This window comes from Calidris pugnax, unplaced genomic scaffold (assembly GCF_001431845.1).
Source record: "Calidris pugnax isolate Ruff unplaced genomic scaffold, ASM143184v1 scaffold103, whole genome shotgun sequence".
Classification (NCBI taxonomy): domain Eukaryota; kingdom Metazoa; phylum Chordata; class Aves; order Charadriiformes; family Scolopacidae; genus Calidris; species Calidris pugnax.
Genome location: NW_015090990.1, coordinates 7,961,631 through 7,967,630, shown reverse-complemented (window position 1 = coordinate 7,967,630; position 6,000 = coordinate 7,961,631). Strand labels below are relative to the sequence as shown.

General features: G+C 37.0%; 1 protein-coding gene across 1 annotated transcript in view; it reads right to left on the bottom strand.

Annotated features, from left to right (window-relative positions):
- MYO3B (myosin IIIB) overlaps window positions 1-6,000 on the bottom strand; it is a 185,697-nt gene that overhangs the window by 11,379 nt on the left and 168,318 nt on the right. The window lies entirely within an intron of this gene.

Below are 6,000 nucleotides of genomic sequence, written 5' to 3'. Positions count from 1 at the left end.
GATGTTTTTTTTATTTTTGGTTGGTTTTTTTTTTTTATTTTTTGGGGGTGTTTTTTGATTTTGGGTTTTTTTTTTTTTGTTGTTTTTTTTTTTTTTTTTCCGTTTGAAGTTGCTAACATTCAAATGACCAGGAAAGAATTCCACTTGAAAGAAATTCAAGCAGACCAAATCCCCAAGAGACACCAGAACCTGAGGTTGAGGTAACTCTTCACAATGTGCATATCAGAGTCTTCAATGCAAAGATCATTTCAAGGTCAACTTTAACTGCTTATGGCAGGACAGTTATATTACATTTGCCTTTTTGTTAATACTGCACCAGATCAGCCTGAACTTCTGGAAGGCAGAAGTAGAAATCCAACGCAAAGATTAATACAAAGGAAACACAAGCATTCTTCAGTTCTCTGGACATGCCCCATTTTCCCTTCTCTGTAGGTATTTATCTGAGGTGCTAGTCTTGAAGTAGAAACACTGGGACGCCTACACAGGCATTGTGCACCCAGAGGCTTGCCATGATGCAAGCTTGTCCCATTGGCATTATGTCATGGTTGGGACTCAGCCTGTTGGTGCAGTTTATTTATTTAGTGAAGTTAAAGAAAACAGGATTAGAAGGAACCCCAGGTGACTATTTTGTCCTTCCCTGCCTTCCAAAGTAAAACTACATCTTATGTTGGAGGTCTAAGAAATTTTCAAGATTGCTCAGAAGCAAAACGTATCAACAAAATCCTCACAAACATGGCATCAACAATAGAGCCATTCATTATTACTTCTGCATAATAAGATGACAGCTATTCCTTCAAAAAGAATTAGGATGATGACTTAGTTAATCTGATTGATTAAATAGTTCTGGCAACTTTAAAGTATGAATCCTAAATATTATGACAGTATCATCAATTTTAGAGATATTCTCCAAGGTACTTTTGGACCTGCTAATGCACAACTTTTTAAACTGCAGAATGTGGATCTCAAGAGCTGCGTATCATGTGCTAATATGCCTCAGAAAACTCACTGGACACTTGGCACTGGTTCATCTTGTGGATTCTAGCTAAGAAAAGCAAAGCATATGGGGAAAAAGATGAAACAAACATAAAAAGTAAACACAGTGATTAGCTTTTAAAAATAAAAAGTCAAAACATTCAGTGCATTAGAGAACAGTAACAAATCACAAATACCTTTCTAATACTGCTTCTCTACAGAGCCAACAACTGAAGTTGCCAAAAATGCATCACATAAATGTGGGGAGTTTGTGCGATCAGAAGTAGGGCAGGAGGCAATCTGTAAGTTCACACTCAGTTAAGATGTGGTTCATAACAGGCCTGTGATTCAGAGTTGCTGTCCTAGCATATAGCCTGGATGCTTTTAAAGGTAATCCCTCACCTTCTTCCAAACTGTTATAATAGCATTTTTATCCCATGCCCTCAGAGATTAAGCCACTTGATTGACTTTGAATTCTGGACACACAGGAAATTTGTATTAATTTAGCATAATGATGAGGCGCAATAAAGGCTCTGTGGAACCACAACAGCATGGTCTCTAAGGTTTTGTTCGTTACAGAAACACAATTTGCATATCTAAAGGCTTGAAACCATGGGTCCATATTGATACAACTAGTATCTCAAATTTGAGTGTAGCAGATTCAGCATATATTTCAAAGAATAAATGGTAGAAGCCCAAGATAAAACTCTCAGTAGATTTCTTCATTAAGAAAGAAGGTTTTTTTTCTGATTTCAAGGTATTTGGCAGCAGTAACTTTTAAAGGAAGTATTAAAGAAAGCTTGACTGAAGCCTGTAAAAATGCCACTAGTTAGATATTTGCTTCCCAGTGTTGCTACAGTGATTTGATCTGCCATTTGTATATTTTGGAAGCAAAGAAGGTATCTTGGTTCGATAAAGGAAACTAACGCTGCTCACCTATGTGCTACAGTGATACATTCCTTTAAGGGGTTGTTAATTGCTACTGGGACTCCTAACATTAGACCTACAATTAGTGATGGTTCACAAGTGATGTACAAATCAAACTCAGGCCAGTAAAGTCTGAGAGAATATTTTGAAACTGAAGAAGCATGAGCAAACCATTCAGTCAATGACTGAGTTGGAAAAATAAGCCGGACTAGAAAAAGCCTTCACACTATAAATATGTCTGTATCCTGTGAAAGAGCATCTAGGGTTTTTTCCTCCTTCCAAATCCAAATCACAAACTTTTTATTGACAGCTTACACTATGAATCTAATGGTATAATCACGGAATCACAGAATTGTCAGAGTTGGAAGGGACCTCTAGAGATCATAATGCTAGATACATATAAAAATAAAGGGTCATAATTTCCAGAGGTGTAGTTCTTTAACTTTCATCCTGAAAAGGTAGACGGGGGCTTCCAGTAGTAGCGAAGTGTATTCAGAAAATGTAGAAAAGAGGTTTGAAGAAAACTGAGTGGGGTCTGCAAGGAATGTTGACACGGGGATCTCAATCCTAATAAGGCAATTTTAGGCTATGTATTTCATGATACCTGCAGTAAGAGTTTGGGGAGTGCAAAGCACGTAGAATAGGTGTACTTTTCATCCAGTCCCTCCTAAGAGCTTTTAAAGAAAAATTTGGCAAAGACTTCAGCTCATGGGAGCAGAGGAAGACATACACATATGTGCACATGTACAAATAAAGTGAGCTTACTTTCCAATATTATAGTGACTTGCTTATGTGACAATATGTTGTTTTGTTCTGAAATCACCTTTCTTGACAGGGCACAGCTTGCATTAGTACATTAGCTCATTGCATTATATCCCACTCTGAACACAGTCTTCGTACTTGAATGTCACTTATTTTAAATTGGTAAATGCTACAGCTTTAGCTGGATTTTTAATTTTTCTCATAAATATGTGACTAATTCTAGTGACTTTGATGACATTTTATTCCTCAGAGCTTCACGAACCCTTCTTTTATCAAAATGAGTGGTGATTTCAGGATTCAAACTGAGGCAGCAGGAAGGCTGATTTTTAAACCATTACAGCTCACCCCTTCTGGAAAATCAGGCTCCTTCATAGTATCTTAGTGTAGGTACATGGAATGTCTCATCACTCCAGAAAATACAGACTAATTGATTTCAGAAGTTTTTGGGGGGAGTTGATTGGGACACTTTTTCCACCTCTTAACTACTATAGATCTTTGACTTTTTTTTTTTTTTTTTTTTTTTTACCCCCTCCTTTCCAATTGTATGGAATTTATTACCATAAAAGCTGTGCGAGTCACACAGTCTATTTCTTACAGTCTACTGTATTTTGTGTAATTAATGCAATTCCAAGCCTGTGGATCTTTATATTTTTTTTTTTTTTTTTTTTTTTTTTTTTTTTTCAACCTCCTGCTTACAACTCTGTACGAGATTCTTGGCTGGTAATTGAATAACATATCCCTATAGAATAGCTTGTGATGTAGCAACATCAAATTCTGTTTATGTCCTGTTTCTGTGCTCAGGTCTGCGGGTACTGCAGAGCATGCAAAGTTGTGAATTAACACTTTATTAGGTACTGTGCACTTATTCCTTGTGTGAATGACCTACAAAGGATCACACAGTTACAAGATGAATAAACTAGTGCGTTGCAAGCATACCTATTGCCACAGAATTGCACTTCTGATTCATCTGTTTCGAATAGCCGGGAAGTATGGCCATATTAACATAACTCTCTTCTCTAACATACCCTGCTTCTCGGTAGGACTAATTAGCTTAGGCACGGCACGGCACTGCACTGCACTCATCCAGCTATACTGCCTCCAGGCTCTGATTCACATCTAGCTTGAGCAGCTTTGCAAAGCATTGGCATGCACTGAGTTGCTATACCATAAATTTATATTATGGCTTATTCTACACTAACTTTCCCATGGAGACAAAACCTAAAAATCAGTTTCATTGCTGTGAACAGATTCATCAAAGCCTCTCATTGAAGTAATGCCATAATAACAATGACAATATCCTGTCCCCAGCAGAAAGGCTCATATCCTGAAAATGCTAACATTAATGCACACCTTCACTATTAGAGTTAGTTCCTCTGAAGTCAGCCCCAACACTAAGCACATGAATACAAGGGAAAAAATGGCAAGTATCAAAAAAACACATTGATGTTAATATGGTTTAGAGAAATATGATACATGGAAATATATAACAGAATTTTAAACCCTTCCCTTTAGAAAGGACTGCCTTAATTATTTTGATTATCAAAGGGCCCTATGAAGCAAAAGGCTACGGGCAGACAGAAATATGCATTTCTCTTCATTTGTAGAAGATAAAATACATTTTAAAAGTTCAGCACCCACTTTATCCACACAATACTTGAATTAACTCATCCAACAGTTTTAATTCAGAGATAATTGAAAGCCATACACTTTCTACAAACACACAATAACATGTAGGAGTACTTAAGCTAATCTTTGATGAAAAATTCTTCTGTTAGGTTCTTCAATAAAATAAGCACAAGAATAACCTTTGCTTTCATGGAAAGTATCAATTCCACATGTAGCTGCTCAGCATTGTCTAAATTAAATGAATATGAAACTGGTGGGTGGACAGAGGGAAACTGAAGATAATCAGCAAAATTTATGTTTTCAAATAATGTACAAAACACATAAATCACTTCAAAGAGGCCCATAAAATTATTATTTTTGAAAAAAAATATTTAAATTGTAATATAGCAAAAAGCAAAGAAACATGACTTGTGGACCGTAAGTTACGGTTCATTGTTTGCTTTCACAAGGTAGAGTGGCAGGAAATTATCTCCCTCTCGTCACGCATTTCATTTTTGATTAGGTGATTTTGCATTATTTGTAACTTCAAAAAGCAGCCACAAAAAATGAGGTGCCAAAGATATTTTTTCTTCTCTGAAGATGCAATTTTCTAGAAAACACCACATACAGCAAAACAAGATTTTCTGTTTTTACTGCAAACACTCTTGCCAGCAGTCTACACGAAGTCAATGCATTATGCCACTGCATAATAATGGATCATGTAAGGCCTTGTAGGGTGGGACCAATATCCTTTAAAATATATATTATTATTTAATGATTCATCCCTTTTTTATTACTGTCAACCAATAACACTTATTTGTTCAAAACAAATTACTGTTCTTTCATCATTACATTAACAGCATTTTGTTCAGAACAATCCACAGTACAAAAAGGGCAACATTATTTACACAGAACCATAAATCCTTATTTTTATTTCTAAATTACATAGTAGAGGTTAACTACACTTATCATACCTCTTTTTTTTTTTTTGGCATTCTGTGTTTGTCTCTGCTATTAGGACTCGATCTCAAAAGTTTATGCAGAGATACAAAATACCTTAGGTCGCTGTTTTGGCATTTGAAGTTCAGCTTCATGTGTTTTGTGTATTTATTTTTTAAAGGAAGAGGGCTCTATTTACTATGTTTCAAAATAAATCCTTGCAGGTTAGGATGGAGGACAGGATACACAGCTGCTGCGTGGCCTGTGATGAGAAGGTACCTGTGCCACCTGGCAGTGCCAATGAAGGGCTAATGTCCTCATTACACCCCTCTTCTTTCTCTTTCCCCCACGGCTGCAGACAGCCAGGACTAGGATAACAGTTTGAACACACAGAGAATTTGCAACATTGGCCTTGTGAGGGATGAATTTCCCAGTCATCGCTGCTGAACTGTTAAACTTAGATGTAATGATGACACTCTAAGCATCATCATTACTTATTTCACTGGAGCTCAACGCATACAGGGAAAGATCATCAATCATATTATGAAGAGCTACGTGATTTATTCCTCCTCTCACACAAGAAACAGTAGTACCTTGTCCCACTACTCAAGAAAGGCTTGAGTCCCCATACGCTAGCTGTGAACATGGGCCCACAGAAAGCAGGCTGAGCCCATCAGAGTTCATCCTTGTACTGAAACACCACGGTAGGAGAGGGTTCAAGGGGACCCAGGAGCTGAGAGAGCACACATGATCACCTTTTCTAATTTTATTTGTGGATGATCACAATAGTCAGAA